General features: G+C 43.6%; 1 pseudogene; it reads left to right on the forward strand.

Annotated features, from left to right (window-relative positions):
* The window catches only part of LOC121572448, a 98,416-nt pseudogene that overhangs the window by 37,582 nt on the left and 36,662 nt on the right, over positions 1-24,172 (forward strand).

A 24,172-nucleotide genomic window follows, 5' to 3' on the forward strand; every position in this document is an offset into this window, starting at 1 on the left:
TTCTGATTGATTGGATGTTCTGGTCCTGAGTGTGTTAGTAAAACAGGTGTGTGAACTCAGCCCCAGGACCAGCTGGATGATGGGACTCTTTTCTTTGCTTAGCTCTTGGCATTGCAGGGCTTGGTAATGATATGAGAGGGGGGTCACTGTATTTGAGATGTTTCCAAAACGTAATTGCTCTTTTTGAGTTTTTATTATTGGTGGATATTGGCCTAATTATTTTCTCTCTCTCTTTCTAACAATTTTTCTCATCTTGCGCGGGGGCGCGGGGGCTCGTAGTGGTGCCCTACAGGACCGTAGACGGGACAGCACGGGGAGGAGAGGACTACGAAGAGGTGTCGGGAAAACTGGAGTTCCAGAACGACGAGACTATGTGAGTCTGACTGTTCTCATTTCTGAGATCCTTCGTTCCATGATTGACTTTCTTTCTCTTTCAAGCTCACACTCACTCTCAATCTCAATTATATGTCTGTGACTCAGACGTGTGTGAATGTTTGTCTTTTCGTATGATCCTTTGTTCCATGATCGTCTCTCTCTCTCTCTCTCTCTCTCTCTCTCTCTCTCTCTCTCTCTCTCTCTCTCTCTCTCTCTCTCTCTCTCTCTCTCTCTCTCTCTCTCTCTCTCTCTCTCTCTCTCTCTCTCTCTCTCAATCATAACACTTCAGTCAAAGAGAGACGAATGACAGTGCTGTATCTATGTGAGTGCTTTGACAGCCAGTGTGAGTGAGTGAGTGTGTGTGTGTCTGTCTGTCAAGTAACCCAGCACTGTCAGGGCTGTCCAAGAGCTGCTCTTTTACAGCTACCCCGCTGAGAAGGTTTGAAAGAGAGATTGTGTGTGTGTGTGCGTGCATGCCTGCGTGTGTGTTTGTGTGTATGTTTTAGTGACATCTTGACATAGTGGTCCAGAAGCATGCCAACTGATACCAGCCAGACGACAGGATAATGTCACGACAAGGGCACAAAGTGTGTGTGTGTGTTTGATGGAAGGAGAGAGAGAGAAAGTGAGTCTTTGATGCAGCATTTGCATGTCTTCCCTCTAAACATGACTGAAGTCAATAGGTGAGAGTGTAGCTCTGATGTTTGTGTGTGTGTCTATCAGCTCAAACTTTAGTGTGTGTGTGTGTGTGTGTCATATCCAGTGTGTGTGTGTTTGTGTTTGACTGTGTGTGTGTGCTGTGATGTAAAAATAGATATGAATGACTAAATGAGTGATAGCGAGTGAAAGAAGGAGTAGTATTGATATAAGAGGAGGATGAAAGGAGGTCAGGAAGAAAGGGAAAGATGAGAAGAAAGGAGAGTGAGCCTTTTTAGATTCTGTTGTTCATGGGAAAGCTGGTGAGAGAGAGGGATTACAGAAAGGCATTGATGTTGAATAGTTAACTACACTGCTTGATCGATACCTTTCCTCATCCCTCCTCCCACTTTCGTCCCCTCTTCCGCTCATTCTCTCTCCCTTTTTCCAACCCTCCTCCCTCTATTTCTCCCCATCTTTTCTTCCCCTCCTTCTCTCCATTCCCTCCCCCTCCTCATTCCTCCTTGATTCAGGCTTATTGATGTATTTCTCATCTAGATTCACTCCTTCCCCCTTTTTCCCCCATTCGCGATCTCTAACGTTAAGGAAGTCTCACGTTTTTGCTCGCCTGAGTTAGAATACCTCATGATAAGCTGCAGACCTTACTTTTTACCAAGAGAGTTTTCATCTATATTTTTCATAGCTGTCTATTTACCACCACAAACTGATTCTGGCACTAAGACCGCACTCAACGACTTATATAGGGCCAGAGCAAACCATCAAACAGGCAAAGCATCAATACAGGCTCTGACGCTTGTCGGATGTGGCAGTGTGGCAGGGCTTGCAAACTATCACAGATTACAAAGGGAAACCCAGCCGCGAGCTGCCCAGTAACGCAAGCCTACCAGACTAGCTAAATGCTTTCTACTGTATGCTCATTTCGAGGCAAGCAACACTGAACCATGCATGAGAGCACCAGCTGTTCTGGACGACTGAGTGAGCTCGCTCTCCGTAGCCGATGTGAGTAAGACCTTTCAACAGGTTAACATTCACAAGGCCGTGGGGCCAGACGGATTACCAGGACTCCCCATAGCACTCACATCTGTAGCCATTAAATTATTTGAAAGGTTGGTCATGGCTCACATCAACACCATCATCCCAGACACCCTGGACCCACTCCAATTCACATACCGCCCCAACAGATACACATATGACGCAATCTCTACTGCACTCCACACTGCCCTCGCCAACCTGGACAAGAGGAACACCTATGTGAGAATGCTGTTCATCGACTACAGCTCAGTGTTCAACACCATAGTGCCCTCCAAACTCATCACTAAACTCAGGACCCTGGGACTGAACACCTCCCTTTGCAACTGGATTCTGGACTTCCCAGGTGGTGAGGGTAATCAATAACACATTCGCCACGCTGACCCTCAACACGGGGGCCCTTCAGTGGTGCGTGCTTAGTCCCCTCCTGTACTCCCTGCTCACCCACGACTGCGTGGCCACGCACGACTTCAACACCATCATTAAGTTTGCTGACGATACGACAGTGGTAGGCCTGATCACCGACGACGAGACAGCCTATAGGGAGGAGGTTAATGACCTGGCAGTGTGAGGCCAGGAAAACAACCTCTCCCTCAACTTCAGCAAGACAACGGAGCTGATCGTGGACTAAAGGAAACGGAGGGCCAAGCACGCCCCGATCTACACACCCTCAAAAAGTTATACAGCTGTACCATTGAGAGCATATTGACTGGATGCATCACCGATTGGTATGGAAACTTCTTGGCATCTGACTGCAAGGCACTACAAAGGGTAGTGCGTATGGCCCAGCACATCACTGGGGCCGAGCTCCCTGCCATCCAGGACCTCTATACCAGGTGGCGTCAGAGGAAGGCCCCAAAAAATGTATAGAAAAAAGTAATAGACTGTTCTCTCTGCTACCGCACGGCAAGCGGTACCGATGCACCAAGTCTGGAACCAACAGGACCCTGAACAGCTTCTACCCCCAAGCCAGAACACTGCTAAATAGCTAACTGGACTATCTGCATTGCCCTTTTTGTACCAATTGTTTTGACTCATCACATACGCTGCTGCTACTATTTATTATCTATCCTGTTGCCCAGTCACTTTACCCCTACCTATATGTACATATCTACCTCAATTACCTCTGCACATCAACTCGGTACTGGTAACCTGTGTATATAGCCAAGTTATCGTTACTCATTGTGTATTTATTCCTCGTGTTATTATTTTTTCAATAATTTTTCTCAATATACACTGCTCAAAAAGATTAAGGGAACACTTAAACAACACAATGTAACTCCAAGTCAATCACACTTCTGTGAAATCAAACTGTCCACTTAGGAAGCAACACTGATTGACAATACATTTCACATGCTGTTGTGCAAATGGAATAGACAACAGGTGGAAATTATAGGCAATTAGCAAGACACCCCCAATAAAGGACTGGTTTTGCAGGTGGTGACCACAGACCACTTCTCAGTTCCTATGCTTCCTGGCTGATGTTTTGGTCACTTTTGAATGCTGGCGGTGCTTTCACTCTAGTGGTAGCATGAGACGGAGTCTACAACCCACACAAGTGGCTCAGGTAGTGCAGCTCATCCAGGATGGCACATCAATGCGAGCTGTGGCAAGAAGGTTTGCTGTGTCTGTCAGCGTAGTGTCCAGAGCATGGAGGTGCTACCAGGAGACAGGCCAGTACATCAGGAGACATAGAGGAGGCCGTAGGAGGGCAACAACCCAGCAGCAGGACTGCTACCTCCTCCTTTGTGCAAGGAGGAGCAGGAGGAACACTGACAGAGCCCTGCAAAATGACCTCCAGCAGGCCACAAATGTGCATGTGTCTGCTCAAACGGTCAGAAACAGACTCCAAGAGGGTGGTAATGAGGGCCCGACGTCCACAGGTGGGGGTTGTGCTTACAGCCCAACACCGTGCAGGACGTTTGGCATTTGCCAGAGAACACCAAGATTGCCAAATTCGCCACTGGCGCCCTGTGCTCTTCACAGATGAAAGCAGGTTCACACTGAGCACATGTGACAGACGTGACAGAGTCTGGAGACGCCGTGGAGAACGTTCTGCTGCCTGCAACATCCTCCAGCATGACCGGTTTGGCGGTGGGTCAGTCATGGTGTGGGGGTGGCATTTCTTTGGGGGCCGCACAGCCCTCCATGTGCTCGCCAGAGGTAGCCTGACTGCCATTAGGTACCGAGATGAGATCCTCAGACCCCTTGTGAGACCATATGCTGGTGCGGTTGGCCCTGGGTTCCTCCTAATGCAAGACAATGCTAGACCTCATGTGGCTGGAGTGTGTCAGCAGTTCCTGCAAGAGGAAGGCATTGATGCTATGGACTGGCCCGCCCGTTCCCCAGACCTGAATCCAATTGAGCACATCTGGGACATCATGTCTCGCTCCATCCACCAACGCCACGTTGCACCACAGACTGTCCAGGAGTTGGCGGATGCTTTAGTCCAGGTCTGGGAGGATATCCCTCAGGAGACCATCCGCCACCTCATCGGGAGCATGCCCAGGCGTTGTAGGGAGGTCATACAGGCACGTGGAGGCCACACACACTAATGAGCCTCATTTTGACTTGTTTTAAGGACATTACATCAAAGTTGGATCAGCCTGTAGTGTGACCTCCATGGGTTGATGAATTTGATTTCCATTGATAATTTTTGTGTGATTTTGTTGTCAGCACATTCAACTATGTAAAGAAAAAAGTATTTAATAAGATTATTTCATTCATTCAGATCTAGGATGTGTTATTTTAGTGTTCCCTTAATTTTTTTGAGCAGTGTATATATTTTTTCTCTGCATTGTTGGGAAGGGCCCGTAAGTAAGTATTTCACTGTTAGTCTACACCTGTTGTTTACAAAAAACATGTGACAAATACAATTTGATTGGAATTTGTCCACCTCCCTCTCCCCCATCCCCCTCCATTCCCATCTTCTTTCTCCCAAGAAGGTATAGGGGGTGCAATAAAAAAATAAAAAAAATAAAAACCAAATGTTATTTGTCATGAGCCGAATACAACCTTACAGTGAAATGCTTACTTACAAGCCCTTAACCAACAATGCAGTTTTAAGAAAGAATACAAAAAAAAATCACAAAAAAATACAATATAAAATAATACGAAATAAAAGTAACAAATAATTAAAGAGCAGCAGTAAAAATAACAATAGAGAGGCTATATACAGTGGGTACCGGTACCGAGTCAATGTGCGGGGGCACCGGTTAGTCGAGGTAATATGTACTTGTAGGTAGAGTTATTCAAGTGACTATGCATGGGTAATAAACAGAGTAGCAGCAGCGTTAAAGGGGGGGTAGCCATTTAATTAGATGTTCAGGAGTCTTATGGCTTCGGGGTAGGAGCAGTTTAGAAGACTCTTCGACCTAGACTTGGCGCTCCAGTACCGCTTGCCGTGCGGTAGCAGAGAGAACAGTCTATGACTAGGGTGGCTGGAGTCTTTGACAGTTTTTAGGGCCTTTCTCTGACACCGCCTGGTATAGAGGTCCTGGATGGCAGGAAGCTTGGCCCCAGTGATGTACTGGTCCGTACGCATTACCCTCTGTAGTGCCTTGTGGTCAGAGGCCGAGCAGTTACCATACCAGGTAGTGATGCAACCAGTCAGGATGCTCTCGATGGTGCAGCTGTAGAACCTTTTGAGGATCTGAGGACCCATGCCAAATCTTTTCAGTCTCCTTAGGGGGAATAGGTTTTGTCGTGCCCTCTTCACGACTGTCTTGGTATGCTTGGACCATGTTAGTTTGTTGGTGATGTGGACACCAAGGAACTTGAAGCTCTCAACCTGCTCCACTACAGCCCCGTCGATGAGAATGGGAGCGTGCTCGGTCCTCTTCTTTTTCCTGTAGTCCACAATCATCTCCTTTGTCTTGATCACGTTGAGGGAGAGGTTGTTATCCTGGCACCACATGGCCAGGTCTCTGACCTCCTCCCTATAGGCTGTCTCGTTGTTGTCGGTGATCAGGCCTACCACTGTTGTGTCATCTGCAAACTTAAGGATGGTGTTGGAGTCGTGCCTGGCAATGCAGTCATGAGTGAACAGGGAGTACAGGAGGGGACTGAGCACGCACCTCTGAGGGGCCCCCCTGTTGAGGATCAGCGTGGTGGATGTGTTGTTACCTACCCTTACCACCTGGGGGCGGCCAGTCAGGAAGTCCAGGATCCAGTTACAGAGGGAGGTGTTTAGTCCCAGGGTCCTTAGCTTAGTAATGAGCTTTGAGGGCACTATGGTGTTGAACGCTGAGCTGTAGTCAATGAATAGCATTCTCACATAGGTGTTCCTTTAGTCCAGGTGTGAAAGGGCAGTGTGGAGCACAATAGAGATTGCATCATCTGTGGATCTGTCAGGGATGTATGCAAATTGTTGTGGGTCTAGGGTTTCTGGGACAATGGTGTTGATGTGAGCCATGACCAGCCTTTCAAAGCACTTCATGGCTACAGACGTGAGTGCTACGGGTCGGTAGTCATTTAGGCAGGTTACCTTAGTGTTCTTGGGCACAGGGACTATGGTGGTCTGCTTGAAACATGTTGGTATTACAGACTCAGACAGGGAGAGGTTGAACATTTCAGTGAAGACACTTGCCAGTTGGTCAGCGCATGCGCTGAGTACACGTCCTGGTAATCCGTCTGGCCCTGCGGCCTTGTGAATGTTGACCTGTTTAAAGGTCTTACTCACATCGGCTACGGAGAGCGTGATCACACAGTCGTCCGGAACAGCTGGTGTTTCAGTGTTACTTGCCTCGAAGCCAGCATAGAAGTAATTTAGTTTGTCTGGTAGGCTTGTGTCACTGGACAGCTCGCGGCTGTGCTTCCCTTTGTAGTCTTTAATAGTTTGCAAGCCCTGCCACATCCAAAGAGATTCGGAGCCAGTCGGCAGCCATCCCATCCAGCGCCATCTTCTGTCAGACAAAAGCTAGCCTTAGGGGCATAAGGGATAACTTCATCATTGGTTTCTCTCCCTATTCAATATTTCTATTCCACATGCCCTCTTTTTCTCTCCCTCTTTCTTCCTCTCTAGTCTTCCTCTTCCTCTCTCCGTCTCTTCTTTCATCATTTCATCTGTTGTATTTGCTGTGGAAACATCTTTCAAATATCCCTTTATCTGTTTTTGTTCTCTCTCTTCTACACTTTTCCCAAACTCATTTTCTTAATTTCACCTCATCTCTCTCTCTCTCTCTCTCTCTCTCTCTCTCTCTCTCTCTCTCTCTCTCTCTCTCTCTCTCTCTCTCTCTCTCTCTCTCTCTCTCTCTCTCTCTTTCTCTCTCTCTCTCTCTCTCAATTCAATTCAATTCAATTCAATTCAAAGGGCTTTACTGGCATAGGAAATATATGTTTACATTGCCAAAGCAAGTGAAATAGATAATAATCAAATGAACTATCAAAAAGAACAGTAAACATTAAACTCACAAAAGTTCCAAAGGAATAGAGACATTTCAAATGTCATATTATGGTTATGTACAGTGTTATACCAATGTGCAAATAGTTAAATTACAAAAGGGAAAATAAATCAACATAAATATGGGTTGTGTTTACGATGGTGTTTCTTGTGGCAACAGGTCACAAATCTTGCTGCTGTGTTGGCACACTGTGGTATTTCACCCAATAGATATGGGAGTTTATAAAAATTGGATTAGTTAAAAAAAGAAAATATGGGTCTGTGTAATCTGAGGGAAATATGTGTCTCTAATATGGTCATACATTTGGCATGAGGTTAGGAAGTGCAGCTCAGTTTCCACCTCATTTTGTGGGCAGTGTGCACATAGCCTGTCTTCTCTTGAGAGCCAGGTCAGCCTACAGCGTCCTCTCTCAATAGTAATGCTCACTGAGTCTGTACATAGTCAAAGCTTTCCTTAATTTTGGGTCAGTCACAGTGGTCAGGAATTCTGCCAGTGTATACTCTCTGTTTAGGGCCAAATAGCTTTCCAGTTTGCTCTGTTGTTTGGTATATTATTTCCAATGAAATTACATTTCTCTCTCTCTCTCTCTCAATTTCAATTTCAATTTCAATTTAAGGGCTTTATTGGCATGGGAAACGTGACCAGGAGACCAATGGGGCGGCGCACAATTGGCCCGGCGTCGTCCAGGGTATGGGAGGGAATGGCCGGCAGGGATGTAGCTAAGTTGGTAGAGCATGGCGTTTGCAACGCCAGGGTTGTGGGTTCGATTCCCACGAGGGGCCAGTATGAAAATAAAAATAAAAAAAATAATGGATGCACTCACTAACTGTAAGTTGCTCTGGATAAGAGCGTCTGCTAAATGACTAAAATGTAATGTAAATGTGTGTTAACATTGCCAACGCAAGTGAAGTAGATAGTAAACAAAAGTGAAATAAACAATAAATATTAACAGTAAACATTACACTCAAAAGTTTCAAAAGAATAAAGACATTACATCTCTCTCTCTCTCGCTCTCTCTCTCTCAATTCAATTCAATTCAATTTAAGGGCTTTATTGGCATGGGAAACGTATGTTAACACTGCCAAAGCAAGTGAAGTAGATAGTAAACAAAAGTGAAGTGAACACTCAGAAGTTCCAAAAGTTCTCTCTCTCTCATTCATGTTTTACTCATTTCTGACCTTCAGTTCTCACCTTCTATCCCCTCTCTCTCACCCCCTCTGTCTCTCTCGCTCTCCATCTCTCTCTCTCTCTCTTACTTTCTTATATGTATTTTTAGGTTTTCAGCAGAAAAGGTAGAATCAACCGCTCCTTTCCTCTCTTCTCCTCTTCCCTTATTCTCACACCTCCATCCGTCTCTGTCTGTTTTTACTCAATAGAACCTAAAGGTGCTTGGCTGGCATTAAAACCACCTACAGTTATTGCCAAGGCAATTTAACTGAATAAAACCATCTAATAGCTCAGTCATAGTTTTCCCTACATATCTCTCTCTCTCTCTCTCTCTCTCTCTCTCTCTCTCTCTCTCTCTCTCTCTCTCTCTCTCTCTCTCTCTCTCTCTCTCTCTAGGGTGGATGAGAAAGTCTCTTTTTATTGTACACGCTGGCTCTCTCTGATTCTCTTGGTTATTCTCTCCTTCTCCCTTCCCTCCCTCGATCCCTCCCTCCCTCTATTTTCTTAGCAGCGGTTTTGTCCCTGTGGTTATTCTTCAACCCTTCTGACACACACACACACACACTCACAAACACACCCACAGCCCTGTGATCATGCCTGTGTGGTCTTACACACACTTTAATTAGTGAACAGAGACCCACCCCGCCACCTCCTTTCTTTCTCTCTGTCGCTCACTTCCTCTCTTTTTCTTTTGCTCCCTCTCTATATACAGTATATTCTCTTAAACTCTGTCTCATCTTTCTCCCTCTCCCTCTCTCTTAATCTACAGTGTGTGTGTGTATATATACACCACCGGTCAAAAGTTTTAGAACACCTACACATATTTGTTTAAATTATTTTTTACTATTTTCTACACTGTAGAATAATAGTGAAGACATCAAAACTATGAAATAACACATATTGAGTCATGTAGTAACCAAAAAATTGTTAAGTAAATCAAAATATATTTTATATTTGAGATTCTTCAAATAGCCACCCTTTTCCTTGATGACAGCTTTCCACACTCTTGGCGAGAATTCTCAACCAGCTTCATGAGGTAGTCACCTGGAATGCATTTCAATTAACAGGTGTGCCTTCTTAAAAGTTAATTTGTGGAATTTCTTTCCTTCTTAATGCTTTTGAGCCAATCAAATGTGTTGTGACAAGGTAGGAGGGGTATACAGAATATAGCCCTATTTGGTAGACCAAGTCCATATTATGGCAAGAACAGATCAAATAAGCAAAGAGAGACGACAGTCCATTATTACTTTAAGACATGAAGGTCAGTCAATACGGAAAATCTCAAGAACTGAACGTTTCTTCAAGTGCAGTCGCAAAAACCATCAACCGCTACGATGAAACTTGCTCTCATGAGGACCGCAACAGGAATGGAAGACCCAGAGTTACCTCTGCTGCAGAGGATAAGTTCATTACAGCTACCAGCCTCAGAAATTGCAGCCCAAATAAATGCTTCACGGAGTTCAAGTAACAGACACATCTCAACATCAACTGTTCAGAGGAGACTGAGTGAATCAGGCCTTCATGGTCGAATTGCTGCAAAGATTATTCTACAATGTAGAAAATAGTAAAAATAAAGAAAAACCCTTGAATGAGTAGGTGTTCTAAAACGTTTGACCGGTAGTGTAAATCACAGTAATTATAAATCCATTGCAGTGTGATGACTGCTCCTTAATACTTCCACAATTCCCAGTGCTATAGCCTCTCTTTCTCTCATTGTCTCTCTCATTCTCTCTCTCATTCTCTCTCTCTCTCTCTCTCTCTCTCTCTTATTCTCTCTCTCTCTGCAGAATCTCTCTCTTTTGGTTTCAGCAGAAATCTCTCTTAAACTCTCCCCCCCGCCCTCTCTCTCTCTCTTTTTAAAATCAAATACATTTGTATACAGTGTGAAATAGAGAGTATGGACAGTATATGAATAGAAAAGGTGTGTACAGCAGTAGTTATATAGGATGAGCCTTGACTAGAATACAATATACAATATACCTATGAAGTGGGTAAAACAGTATGTAAACAGTATTCAATCTGTAGTGGGTAAAACAGTATGTAAACAGTATTAAAGTGACCAGTGTTCAGTGACTATATACTGTACATAGGGCAGCAGTCTCTAAGAAGCAGGGTAGAGTACCAGGTGGTAGCCAGCTAGTAACAGTGAATAAGGTTCAGGACAGGGTACTGGGCAGAGGGCGGCTAGGGGTAACTATTTAACAGTCTGATGCCCTGGAGCTGTTTTTCAGTCTCTCGGTCCCAGCTTTGATGCACCTGTACTGTCTCTGCCTTCTAGATGGTAGCGGGGTGAACAGGACATGGCTCGGGTGGCTGAGGTCCTTGATGATCTTCTTTGCCTTCCTGTGACACCGGGTGCTGTAGAGAGGTTATTTTCCTGCCACCACTCCGCTAGTGCCCTCACCTCCTCCCTGTAGGCTGTCTCGTCATTGTTACCACTGTTGTGTCGTCAGAAAACTTGATGATTGAGTTGGAGACATGCGTGGCCACGCAGTCATGAGTGAACAGGGAGTACAGGAGGGGGCTGAACACGCACCCTTGTTGGGCCCCCGTGTTGAGGATCAGCATGGCAGAGGTGTTGTTGCCTACCTTCACCATCTAGGGTTGGCCCGTCAGGAAGTCTAGGACCCAGTTGCACAGGGCAGGGTTCAGACCCAGGGCCCTGAGCTTAGCAATAAGCTTGGAGAGCACTATGGTGTTGAAGGCTGAGTTGTAGTCGATAAACAGCATTCTTACATAGGTATTCCTCTTGTCTAGATAGGATAGGGCAGTGTGCAGTGCGATGGTGATTGCTTTATCTGTGTCAGGTAAGGTGGAGGTGAGATGATCCTTAACTAGCCTCCCAAAGCACTTCATGATGACAGAAGTCATTTAGTTCAGTTACCTTCACTTTCTTTGGTACAGGAACAATGGTGGACATCTTGAAGCAAGTGGGGACAACAGACTGGGATAGGGAGAGATTTAATATGTCCATAAACACTCCAGCCAGCTGGTCTGCATATGCTCTAAGGACGAGGCTTGGGATGCCGTCTGGGCCGGCAGCCTTGCGAGGGTTAACACGCTTATATGTCTTACTCACGTCAGCCACAGAGAACGAGAGATCACAGTCCTCGTGAGCAGCGTTGGCCCGCGGCGGCGACTCAGGGTTTTCCTCGAAGCAGGCAAAGATGGTATTTAGCTTGTCCGGGAGCGAGGCGTCGGTGTCCGCGACATGGCTGGCTATCCCTTTATAATCCATGATTGTCTGGAGTCCCTACCACATACGTCTCATGTCTGAGCCTTTGAATTGCAACTCCACTTTGTCCCTGTACTGTTGATTTGCCTCTTTGATTGCCTTAGAGGGCATAGCTGGTCTGTTTGTACACGTCCATGTTAATAGTCGAATTTCCGTGGTTAAATGCGGTGGTTCGCACTTTCAGTTTTGCGCAAATGCTGCCATCTATCCACGGGTTTTGGTTACGATAAGTTTTAATCGTCACAATGGGAACAACATCCTCTATGCACTTCCTGATGAACTCAGTCACTGAGTCAGTGTATATGGCAATACTAGGCAACCAGGAACATTTCCCAGTCGGCTTGATCAAAACAATCTTGAAGCATAGATTCCGATTGGTCAGACCAGTGTTGAACGGTCCTTATCACGGGTACTTCCTGTTTAAGTCTCTGACTATAGGAGGGGAGGAGCAAAATGGATGCGTGATCTGATTTGCCGAAGGGAGAGCAGGGGAGGGCCTTGTAGCTGTTCCGGACGGGGGAGTAGGTTTGGTCGAGGGGGCTCGATGCGCAAGTAGCACAGGAATGTGTTGATAGAACTTTGGTAGAGTTTTCCTCAGATTTCCTTTATTAAAGTCCCCTGCTACAATAAAGGCGGCCTCAGGATACGCGGTTTCCAATTTACACAAAGTCCAGTGTAGTTCCTTGAGAGCTGTCTCGGTGTTGGCTTGGGGGTGAACATACGCGGCCGTGACTATGAACAAAGAAAATTATCTTGGGAATAAATGCGGTTGGCATTTAATAGTGAGGTATTCCAGATCGGGAGAACAAAAGATTTGAGTTCCTGTACATTACCACAATCACACAATGAATAGTTAATCATGAAACATACACCTCCACCTTAGTTTTTCCCAGAAAGTTATTTCTTCCTGGACGGAGAACCCTGCTGTCTGAATGAACGGGGACAGTGTATCCGGAGAGAGCCATTATTCCTTAAAACTCTCCCTCTCTCTCTCTCTTGTTTTTTTTGTTCAAAGTGAACAGTCTTTATTTGCCCGACAGGAAAGTGTTTGCATGGCTAATGCTCCATGTTAGACAGGGGAATAGAACAGACGGGAAATGCCTCTGAGACGAAGATATGGTTTTACACCAGTTTTCTCTAGTACACTCTCTGTCTCTCTCTCTCTCTCTCTCTCTCTCTCTCTCTCTCTCTCTCTCTCTCTCTCTCTCTCTCTCTCTCTCTCTCTCTCTCTCTCTCTCTCTCTCTCTCTCTCTCTCTCTCTCTCTCTCTCTCTCTCTCTCTCTCTCTCTCTCTCTCTCTCTCTCTCTCTCTCTTCTCTGTCTTTCTTAGGCAGCCTCTGTTTGTCTGTCCATCCATCCATCAGTCAGTCTGCAAGCTCACACACACACAAACCCAGACACATACAAATATAAACTATAATAAACTAATACTGCAAAACACTAAGACACAGATGACGAGGCCCTCACACAACACTCCTACTCACTTTGTGTGTCTGTGTGTTTATAGTGCAGTAGTGATGGACAGGAAGTGACAGGAGGATGGTGGAGGAGATGGAAGGAGAGAGGAAAAGAGAGAGAGGGAGAGAGTGAAGAGAGCGGGTGAGTAACTGTTAAGAGGACCACAAGGTAATTGCTACTTTAAAAGGAGGATAAATGGATGTAGAGTTGGAGAGATAAAAAGAGTGAGAGAGAGTGAGAGAGGGAGAGAGACAGATTAAGAGAGAGATGGAGAGATGAAAAGAGAGAGAGAGGGTGTCTATGCCATAATGCCTTGACTTTAAAGGTCCACTGAGGTCCTGTATTAGAGAGAGGGAAAAGGAGAAGGGTTTATGTGAGAGAGATGGAATGGGGCAAATGAGACAATGGGTAAAGGGAGAGAGAGGGAGAGAAGGAAAAAGATTGATGGAGTAGAGTAAGTGGAGAGAGGAAGACAGGGTTAGGATGAGAGAGAGTGATGGGTATCTGGAGGAAGATAGAGAAAGATTGAGTGTGAAAGAGGGGAGGAGAGAAGGAAAGATGGGAGAAGTGGCACACAGTTGGTGAGGCCAACTGGTGTCTCTATCGGTGGTAAGAGAGGGATGAGGATAGGAAGAGGAGGGATAAGGAGGAAGGGAGGAGAGTATGAGGATAAATAATTTGGAGAGGAGAAGATGAGGAGGGGAGGGGGATTTAAATGGGGAGAAGGGGATATAAGGAGAGGGGGAGAAAGGGAGGGGGAAAGAGGAGGAAAAATAGATTGGAAAGTAGAAATTGAGGAGGGGAAAGGGGAGGAGAAGATGAAAGTTAGGTTGGAGAGGAGAAGATGCAGAAGGGAGAAGAGAAGGATACTTTGAGAAAGAGAGGAGGGGGAGAAGTGGTGAAGAAAGGACGAGGGTGAGAGGAGGAAGTGATATTTTATGGCACTCGGGTATGTGTGTTTGTCTGTGTTTATGTGTGTGCCAGCGGATGGCACGATGCCGTGTTGGCTTTGGTTGTTAGGATGATGGGCAGCTAACGCTTCGAGACAGAGTTTCACCTTCAGCTGTCTGAGGAGAGGAGAACTGTCAATAACACACTTCAAACGCACACTACTCCCCCTACTTTTCTGCCTCCTCTTCTTCTTCTACCAGCTATTTACAGTGGGGCAAAAAAGTATTTAGTCAGCCACTATTTGTGCAAGTTCTCCCACTTAAAAAGATGAGAGAGGCCTGTAATTTTCATCATAGGTACACGTCAACTATGAAAGACAAATTGAGAAAAAAAAAATCCAGAAAATCACATTGTAGGATTTTTTTATGAATTTATTTGCAAATTATGGTGGAAAATAAGTATTTGGTCACCTACAAACAAGCAAGATTTCTGGCTCTCACAGACCTGTAACTTCTTCTTTAAGAGGCTCCTCTGTCCTCCACTCGTTACCTGTATTAATGGCATCTGTTTGAACTTGTTATCAGTATAAAAGACACCTGTCCACAACCTCAAACAGTCACACTCCAAACTCCACTATGGCCAAGACCAAAGAGCTGACAAAGGACACCAGAAACAAAATTGTAGACCTGCACCAGGCTGGGAAGACTGAATCTGCAATAGGTAAGCAGCTTGGTTTGAAGAAATCAACTGTGGGAGCAATTATTAGGAAATGGAAGACATACAAGACCACTGATAATCTCCCTCGATCTGGGGCTCCACGCAAGATCTCACCCGTAGGGTCAAAATGATCACAAGAACGGTGAGCAAAAATCCCAGAACCACAGGGGGACCTAGTGAATGACCTGCAGAGAGCTGGGACCAAAGTAACAAAGCCTACCATCAGTAACACACTACGCCGCCAGGGACTCAAATCCTGCAGTGCAAGACGTGTTCGCCTGCTTAAGCCAGTAAATGTCCAGGCCTGTCTGAAGTTTGCTAGAGTGCATTTGGATGATCCAGAAGAGGATTGGGAGAATGTCATATGGTCAGATGAAACCAAAATATAACTTTTTGGTAAAAACTCAACTCGTCGTGTTTGGAGGACAAAGAATTCTGAGTTGCATCCAAAGAACACCATACCTACTGTGAAGCATGGGGTGGAAACATCATGCTTTGGGGCTGTTTTTCTGCAAAGGGACCAGGACGACTGATCCGTGTAAAGGAACGAATGAATGGGGCCATGTATCGTGAGATTTTGAGTGAAAACCTCCTTCCATCAGCAAGGGCATTGAAGATGAAACGTGGCTGGGTCTTTCAGCATGACAATGATCCCAAACACACCACCCGGGCAATGAAGGAGTGGCTTCGTAAGAAGCATTTCAAGGTCCTGGAGTGGCCTAGCCAGTCTCCTGATCTCAACCCCATAGAAAATCTTTGGAGGGAGTTGAAAGTCTGTGTTGCCCAGCGACAGCCCCAAAACATCATTGCTCTAGAGGAGATCTGCATGGAGGAATGGGCCAAAATACCAGCAACAGTGTGTGAAAACCTTGTGAACACTTACAGAAAACGTTTGACCTGTGTCATTGCCAACAAATGGTATATAACAAAGTATTGAGAAACTTTTGTTATTGACCAAATACTTATTTTCCACCATAATTTGCAAATAAATTCATTAAAAATCCTACAATGTGATTTTCTGGAAACAAAATTCTCATTTTGTCTGTCATAGTTGACGTGTACCTATGATGAAAATTACAGGCCTCTCTCATCTTTTTAAGTGGGAGAACTTGCACAATTGGTGGCTGACTAAATACTTTTTTCCCCCACTGTATTTCAGTAAAACATAAAGATGTGATGAAGAGAATAACATACATGAGAAAAAGGGGGATAGAGAAAAAGAGAGAAGAGAGAGAGATGAAAGGAATGAGAGATAGTGACGTAGTACGAGTCTACCCACCGGGCACACACTGGTTGAATCAACATTGTTTCAACGAAATGTGTCAATGTATTGTGGTTTGTAATCAACGTCGAAAATACATTGGATTTGAAAAAAGTAATCAAACAGTACTATTTTCATCTTATTTCAACCAGCGTTGTAAACGTTGAAATTAGGGTAAAACTTCAACTTAAAAATACTGAACAAAAATATAAACGCAACATGTAAAGTGTTGGTCCCATGTTTCATGAGCTGAAATATAAGATCCCAGAAATGTTCCATATGCACAAGAAGCTTATTTCTCTCAAATTCTGTGCACAAATTTGTTTACATCCCTGTTAGTGAGCATTTCTCCTTTGCCAAAATAATCCATCCACAGGTGTGGCATATCAAGAAGCTGATTAAACAGGTGCACCTTGTGCTGGGGACAATTAAAGGCCACTCTAAAATCTGCAGTTTTGTCACACAACACAATGCCACAGATGTCTCAAGTTTTGAGTGAGCATGCAATTGGCATGCTGACAGCAGGAATGTCCACCAGAGCTGTTGCCAGATAATTACATGTTAATTTCTCTACCATAAGCTGCCTCCAACGTCGTTTTAGAGAATTTGGCAGCACGTCCAACCAGCCTCACAACCGCAGACCACATGTAACCACGCCAACCCAGGACCTCCACATCCGTCTTCTTCACCTGCGGGATCATCTGAGACCAGCCACCCGGAGAGCAGATGAAACTCTGGGTTTGCACAACCAAAGAATTTCTGCACAAACTGTCAGAAACCATTGTCGAGATGTGACTTTCATTAATGTGATGACTGTTATTTATCGAATAATTACCTACTATGTTTAATGGTTACTAGATTAAATTAATCATGTAACAATTAACTCATTAGGAATTTGGGGCACCACGGGAGAAGTTGTTTAATGAGTTACCATCTCCCGAATTAAACTCAATAATATATAGATATCGATAACAGTCACTTATTAATCGTTTATCTCATATCAGTCTCATTCTGAATGTCGCAGACTTCTTGAATCTGCACAAACCTGAGTCTTACTGATCATTCCGTACCACACAAATTGATTTTATTATTTATTTACTACCAAACTAAATGATAATACAGGATACATACACGTTATTGAATAGAAACTTAATACGATGACGACAGGTTCCTAGCAGACTAAAACAATATGACACTTGTTACAAAAGATGGAGAGTTAAAGAGAGCGAAAGCGAGAGAGGAAGAGAAGCAACACTTGGATACATTAGGGAACTACTCTCACAGTAATCCTAATACCTTGCCCCAAACTGCCAGCCCTTTTGGGTAAGAAGTAATGCATGTCTTTACGTGTTGAAGGTCTTCGTTGTGTATCTCTGTTGGACCCAGGCCTTCGTGGAAAGGGTTCGATTGGGCCTTCTCCAGGTGTAAGGCTCTGATTGTCCACAAGAAGTCACAATGTGTTTATTCTTAGTTCTCTGTTTACATTCACTCGTTCTGGAAGTGGTCTTCTGAGTACGGCTAATCAGCCACGTCGATGATCCCCAGTGGGGTGATGAGAGCAGTGTAGTAGATGATGGTTTGAAGAGAGTAATAGGATGGTCCCACTTAAATTCACCTTCTTAGATACAGTACTTAGAAAAGCTATTCAGACGTAACATTGATTGTTAGAGAGGCGACTTTGTTGTTTTCACTTCGTGTTGATTTTCAGGGTCGTAACCAATGGAGACCTAAGCTGCAGCTTGAGTCCGCCTGGTCTGCTAGGTTAATTCTTAACTCAATCTTTTATACCCTCGGGAAAAAAGGAGCGTTTCCATTATACTGACACGCTCTCTGAGCTCCCTCGAGCGTGGCTAGTTACGAGGCAAAATATCATCATCACTGTGATCTTGTTAGAAAGCTAAAATCACATTCCTATATTCACGAAAACATTGTCTTCCTCCTTGATATTTTCTACACAAGGTAAAGGATGTAAATCTGATATACACAGTGTAAAAGCTCAACAAGTCACAATGTTTTTGTTATAACGTCCTTATAACATTTTTAATGACATCACAAAAAATACTTTAATTTTCCATATTCCAGTTCTCATTATTCCCAACATTCGGATGTTGAAATATATTGTCCCAGTGTTCATTGTTGGCTGTTGAAGTTTTTGGGCGGCAAAACCTTCTGTAACAAAGGGATAGTTATTTCACAATACTGAGGAACAAAGGGAGAGAAGCCCCTCCTGCCTAATTTACGACCGAGTGTTAAGGTGTCAAAACCGGCCCACCCCCCCATTCCCCTTTTCTGTGGGTTAGAGGGTCTGCTAGTTGTCAGCTATTTCCCAAGCTGATGTGAGGCCTTTGAACCTCACCCAGGAGAGTCATGACACCATCTCAGGGAAGCCCATCTGTGTGCTCGTCGTCCTCACCAGGGTCTTGACCTGACTGCAGTTCGGCGTCGTAACCGACTTCAGTAGGAAAATGCTCACCTTCGATGGCGACTGGCATGCTGGAGAAGTGTGCTCTTCACGGATGAAACCCGGATTCAACTGAACCGGACAGATGTCAGACAGCATGTATGGCGTCGTGTGGGTTGCTTATGTCAACGTTGTGAACAGAGTGCCCCATGGTGGCAGTGGGGTTATGGTATGGGCAGGCATAAGCTACGGACAATGAACACAATTGCATTTTATCGATGGCAATTTGAATGCAGAGATTCCGTGATGAGATCCTGAGGCCCATTGTTGTGCCATTCATCCATCGCCATCACCTCATGTTTCAGCATGATAATGCACGGCCCCATGTCGCAAGGATCTGTACACAATTCCTGGACGCTGAAAATGCGTATACTACGAAGCTATATGGAATTGTTTTAAGAATCTTTTTGCTATTTAATTTTAAGACCCCTTGAAGTATCAAGAAAATGTTGTACAAAATTATTTGATGAAAACATTTATTTGGCCTTAATGCTATTAGCCAATACAAACGCATTAAATAACAGATTCACTACATGGAACAACAGACAACATTTAAAATTTATTTTTACATGTATTTAGCTCCTTATTTTTGTCACTAAACATTCTCCATATACACAGTACCAGTCAAAAGTTTGGACACCTACTCATTGAAGGGTTGTTCTTTATTTTTACTATTTTCTACATTGTAGAATTAATAGTGAAGACATCAGAACTATGAAATAACACATTAGGAATCATGTAGTAACCAACAAAGTGTTAAACAAATCAAAATATATTTTATATTTGAGATTCTTCAAATAGCCACGCTATGCCTTGATGACAGCTTTGCACACTCTTGGCATTCTCTCAACGAGCTTCACCTGGCATGCTTTTCCAACAGTCTTGAAGAAGTTCCCACATATGCTGAGAACTTATTGGCTGCTTTTCCTTCACTCTGCAGTCCGACTCATCCCAAACCATCCCAGTTGGGTTGAGATCGGGGGATTGTGGAGGCCAGGTCATCTGATGCAGCACTCCATCACTCTCCTTCTTGGTCAAATAGCCCTTACACATCCTGGAGGTGTGTTGGGTCATTGTCCTTTTTGAAAAACAAATGATGGTCCCACTAAGCCCAAACCAGATGTGATGGCGTATCGCTGCAGAATGCTGTGGTAGCCATGCTGGTTAAGTGTACCTTGAATTCTAAATAAATCACAGACAGTGTCACCAGCAAAGCAACCCCACACCATAACACCTCCTCTTCATTCTTTACGGTGGGAATTACACATGCGGAGATCATCCGTTCATCCACACGGCATCTCACAAAGACACGGCGGTTGGAACCAAAAATCTCAAATTTGGACTCCAGACCAAAAGGCACATTTCCACTGGTCTAATGTCCATTGCTCATGTTTCTTGGCCCAAGCAGGTCTCTTCTTATTATTGGTGTCCTTTAGTAGTGGTTTCTTTGCAGCAATTCGACCATGAAGGCCTGATTCACACAGTCCCCTCTGAACAGTTGATGTTGAGATGTGTCTGTGACTAGAACTCTGTGAAGCATTTATTTGGGCTGCAATTTCTGAGGCTGGCAACTCTAATTAACTTATCCTCTGCAGCAGAGGTAACTCTGGGTCTTCCATTCCTGTTGCGGTCCTCATGAGAGCCAGTTTCATCATAGCGCTTGATGGTTTTTGCGACTGGACTTAAAGAAACTTTCAAAGTTCTTGAAATGTTCCGTATTGCTGACCTTCATGTCTTAAAGTAATGATGGACTGTCATTTCTCTTTGCTTGTTTAAGCTGTTCTTGCCATAATATGGACTTGGTCTTTTACCAAATAGGGCTATCTTCTGTATACCCCCCTACCTTGTCACAACACAACTGATTGGCTCAAACGCATTAAGAAAGAAGGAAAGAAATTCCACAAATTAACTTTTAAGAAGGCTCACCTGTTAATTGAAATGCATTCCAGGTGATTACCGCATAAAGCTGGTTGAGAGAATGCCAAGAGTGTGCAAAGCTGTCATGAAGGCAAAGGGTGGCTATGTGAAAAATCTAAAATCTCAAATATATTTAGATTTGTTTAACACTTTTTGGGTTAATACATGATGATGTGTTGTTTCATAGTTTTGATGTCTTCACTATTATTCTACAATGTAAAAAATAGTAAAAAATAAAGAAAAACCCTTGAATGAGTAGGTGTGTCCAAACTTTTTACTGGTAGTGTACTTCCATAAAAAAATGTGACTAGTACTGGGGGACCTTCAGACAAGTCTTGTGAGGCCTGTGTGTGTCCTAGAGCAAAACAACATGTCTCACCTTTACACAGAAGGGACATATTAGTGTGTAGCCCAAACTGTTTGGATACTACAGACAGAAGTTGGCAGATCGGCTGTACCGACATCAGATGATTAAAGGAAAACTGAGAATGCCATAATGTTTGTGAGAGTCTCATCTTTCCATATAGGGGTCATAATAGTTTGTAGGCCAAACAGTTTGGACGCTAGAGACGATTTTGTATGAATACCAATTTCCGGGATGTCTCATGGTCTGACAAATATCGCTCTAGCTCTGTCACCTTTCACCACAGATGCGGGAAGTATTACATAGGCAGATGCGGTGGATCCAATGCAAAAAAACAGAAATCTATAGATTCAACTGACAGATTTTGATGGGGATTTTTTATTATCCTAATTAGATGTCTGCGCCCCCGCGGACATCAACCTTAAGGGGCTAAATAACATTGAATAGTTGAAAGTAACTGCTCTAACTTTTCTTACAAAAGCTGTATGTGAAAGTAAATTTGGAGTGAGGTTGGGTTTATGTAGGCTACATTGACATCTGATTTTCCCAATGGACACCATCATTTCAACGTGAAGCTAGGTATACTATCATTAGTCAGTGGTTGATGGGATCTTTGGAAGTTTAGAAGTAGTTACCATTAGCCGTATAAATAGGATGCCAAATTCATGATAATAATGAATTATTGGGGCGGCAGGTAGCTTAGTGGTTAAGACCGTTGTGCCAGTAACCGAAAGATCACTGGTTCTAATCCCCGAGCCGACTAGGTGAAAAATCTGTCGATGTGCCCTTGAGTGAGGCACTTAACCCCAATTGCTCTTGTAAGTCGCTCTGGATAAGAGCGTCTGCTAAAAATGACTAAAATGTAGAAAAAGAAATAAACCTTTACATAGCCAATGGCGACAGCTAGTCTTATTGCAGTGTTGATTGGGGTGTAGTGGTGTGTTTCCTGTCACAGCTAACACCTGGATAGTGTGAGAAACTATCCTAACAACATTGGAACATAAAGCCTTCAATATCTCATCCTGGAATATCCAAGGCATGAGGTCATCTGCCTTTGGCTTAAAGAGCAGGAACCTGGAAATACAGACATTATCCTACAAGAAACATGGTATAGAGGAGATTGACCCACTAGTTGCCCTCTAGGTTCAGAGAGCTGGTAGTCCCATCCACCAAACTACCAGGAGTAAAACAGGGAAGGGACTCAGGGGGTATGCTAATTTTGTAGAGAGCAGACCTAACTCACTCCATTTAATTAATCAAAACAGGAACATTTTACATTTGTGGTAGGCTTCGAGGGGACCCCTACGGTAGGTACACCTATAGCTCATCTCTTGGCAGTAGTACTGTAGACTACTTTATCACTGACCTCAACCCAGAGTCTGTCGGAGCGTTTACAGTCAGCCCACTGACACCCCTTTCAGATCACAGCAAAATCGCAGTCTACTTGAATAGAGCAATACTCAATCATGTGGCATCAAAGCCAAAATAACTGAATAATATTAAGAAAGGCTATAGTCGGAAGGAAAGTAGTGTGGAAACCTACCAAAAAACTATTAGGCAACAACAAATCCAATCCCTTTTGGACAACTTCCTGGACAAAACGTTTCACTGTAAAACTGAAGGTGTAAACTTGGCAGTAGAAAACCTAAACAGTATATTTGACCTCTCAGCTTCCCTATCAAACAAATCTAAACATTTCAAGTAGACAACCTAAGAAAATTCACAACAATGACAAATGGTTTGATGGTCCTCTGTAGCTCAGCTGGTAGAGCACGGCGCTTGTAACGCCAAGGTAGTGGGTTCGATCCCCGGGACCACCCGTACACAAAAAAAAAAATGTATGCACGCATGACTGTAAGTCGCTTTGGATAAAAGCGTCTGCTAAATATTATATTATATATATTATATATTATATATATATATATTATAAGAATGCAAAAACCTAAGAAAGAAATGGAAAAACCTATCCCACCAAAAACATAGAGACCCAGAAAACCTGAGCCTACACCTTCGCTATGGAGAATCACTAAAACAATACAGAAATACACTACGGAAAAATAAGAAACAGCATGTCAGAAATCAGCTCAATGTAATTGAAGAATCCATCGAATCTAACCAAAATTGGAACACACTCAACAAACAACAACACGAAGAGTTATCTATCCAAAACGGAGATATATGGATAAACCATTTCACCAATCTTTTTGGCTCTATAACAAAGAACAAACAGCAAAAACATATACATGATCAAATACAAATCTTAGAATAAACTATTAAAGACTACCAGAACCCACTGGATTCTCCAATTACATTGAATGAACTACAGGACAAAATACAAACTCTTCAACCCAAAAAGGCCTGTGGTGTTGATGGTATCCTAAATGAAATGATAAAATATACAGACCACAAATTCCAATTGGCTAAACTTAAACTCTTTAACATCATCCTCAGCTCTGGCATCTTCCCCAATATTTGGAACCAAGGACTGATCACCCCAATCCACAAAAGTGTTGACAAATGTGACCCAAATAACTACCGTGGAATATGTGTAAACAGAAACCTTGGGAAAATCCTTTGCATTATCATTAACAGCAGATTCGCACATTTCCTCAGTGAAAACAATATACTGAGCAAATGGGTTTTTACCAAATTATTGTACCACAGACCACATATACACCCTGCACACCCTAATTGACAAATAAACAAACCAAAACATAGGCACAGTCTTCTCATGCTTTGTTGATTTCAAAAAAGCGTTTTACTTAATTTGGCATGAAGGTCTGCTATACAAATTCATGGAAAGCGGTGTCGGGGGAAAAACATACAACATTATAAAATCCATGTACACAAACAACAAGTGTGCGGTTAAAATTGTCAAAAAAACACAAACATTTCTTTCCACAGGGCCGTGAGACAGGATGCAGCTTGAGCTCCACCCTCTTCAACATATTCAGACCCCTTGACTTTTTCCACATTTTGTTACATTACAGCCTTATTCTAAAATTGATGAAATTGTCATTTTTCTCATCAATCTACACACAATACCCCATAATGACAAAGCAAAAACAGGTTGTTAGACATTATTGCAAATTAATTACAAATAAAAAGCTGAAAAATAACATTTACATAAGGATTCATACCCTTTACTCAGTACTTTGTTGAAGCACCTTCTTGGTTGAAGCACCTTTGGCATCGATTACAGCCTTGAGTCTTCTTGTGTATGACACTACAAGCTTGTA

The sequence above is a fragment of the Coregonus clupeaformis genome, chromosome 8 (assembly GCF_020615455.1).
Source record: "Coregonus clupeaformis isolate EN_2021a chromosome 8, ASM2061545v1, whole genome shotgun sequence".
NCBI lineage: Eukaryota > Metazoa > Chordata > Actinopteri > Salmoniformes > Salmonidae > Coregonus > Coregonus clupeaformis.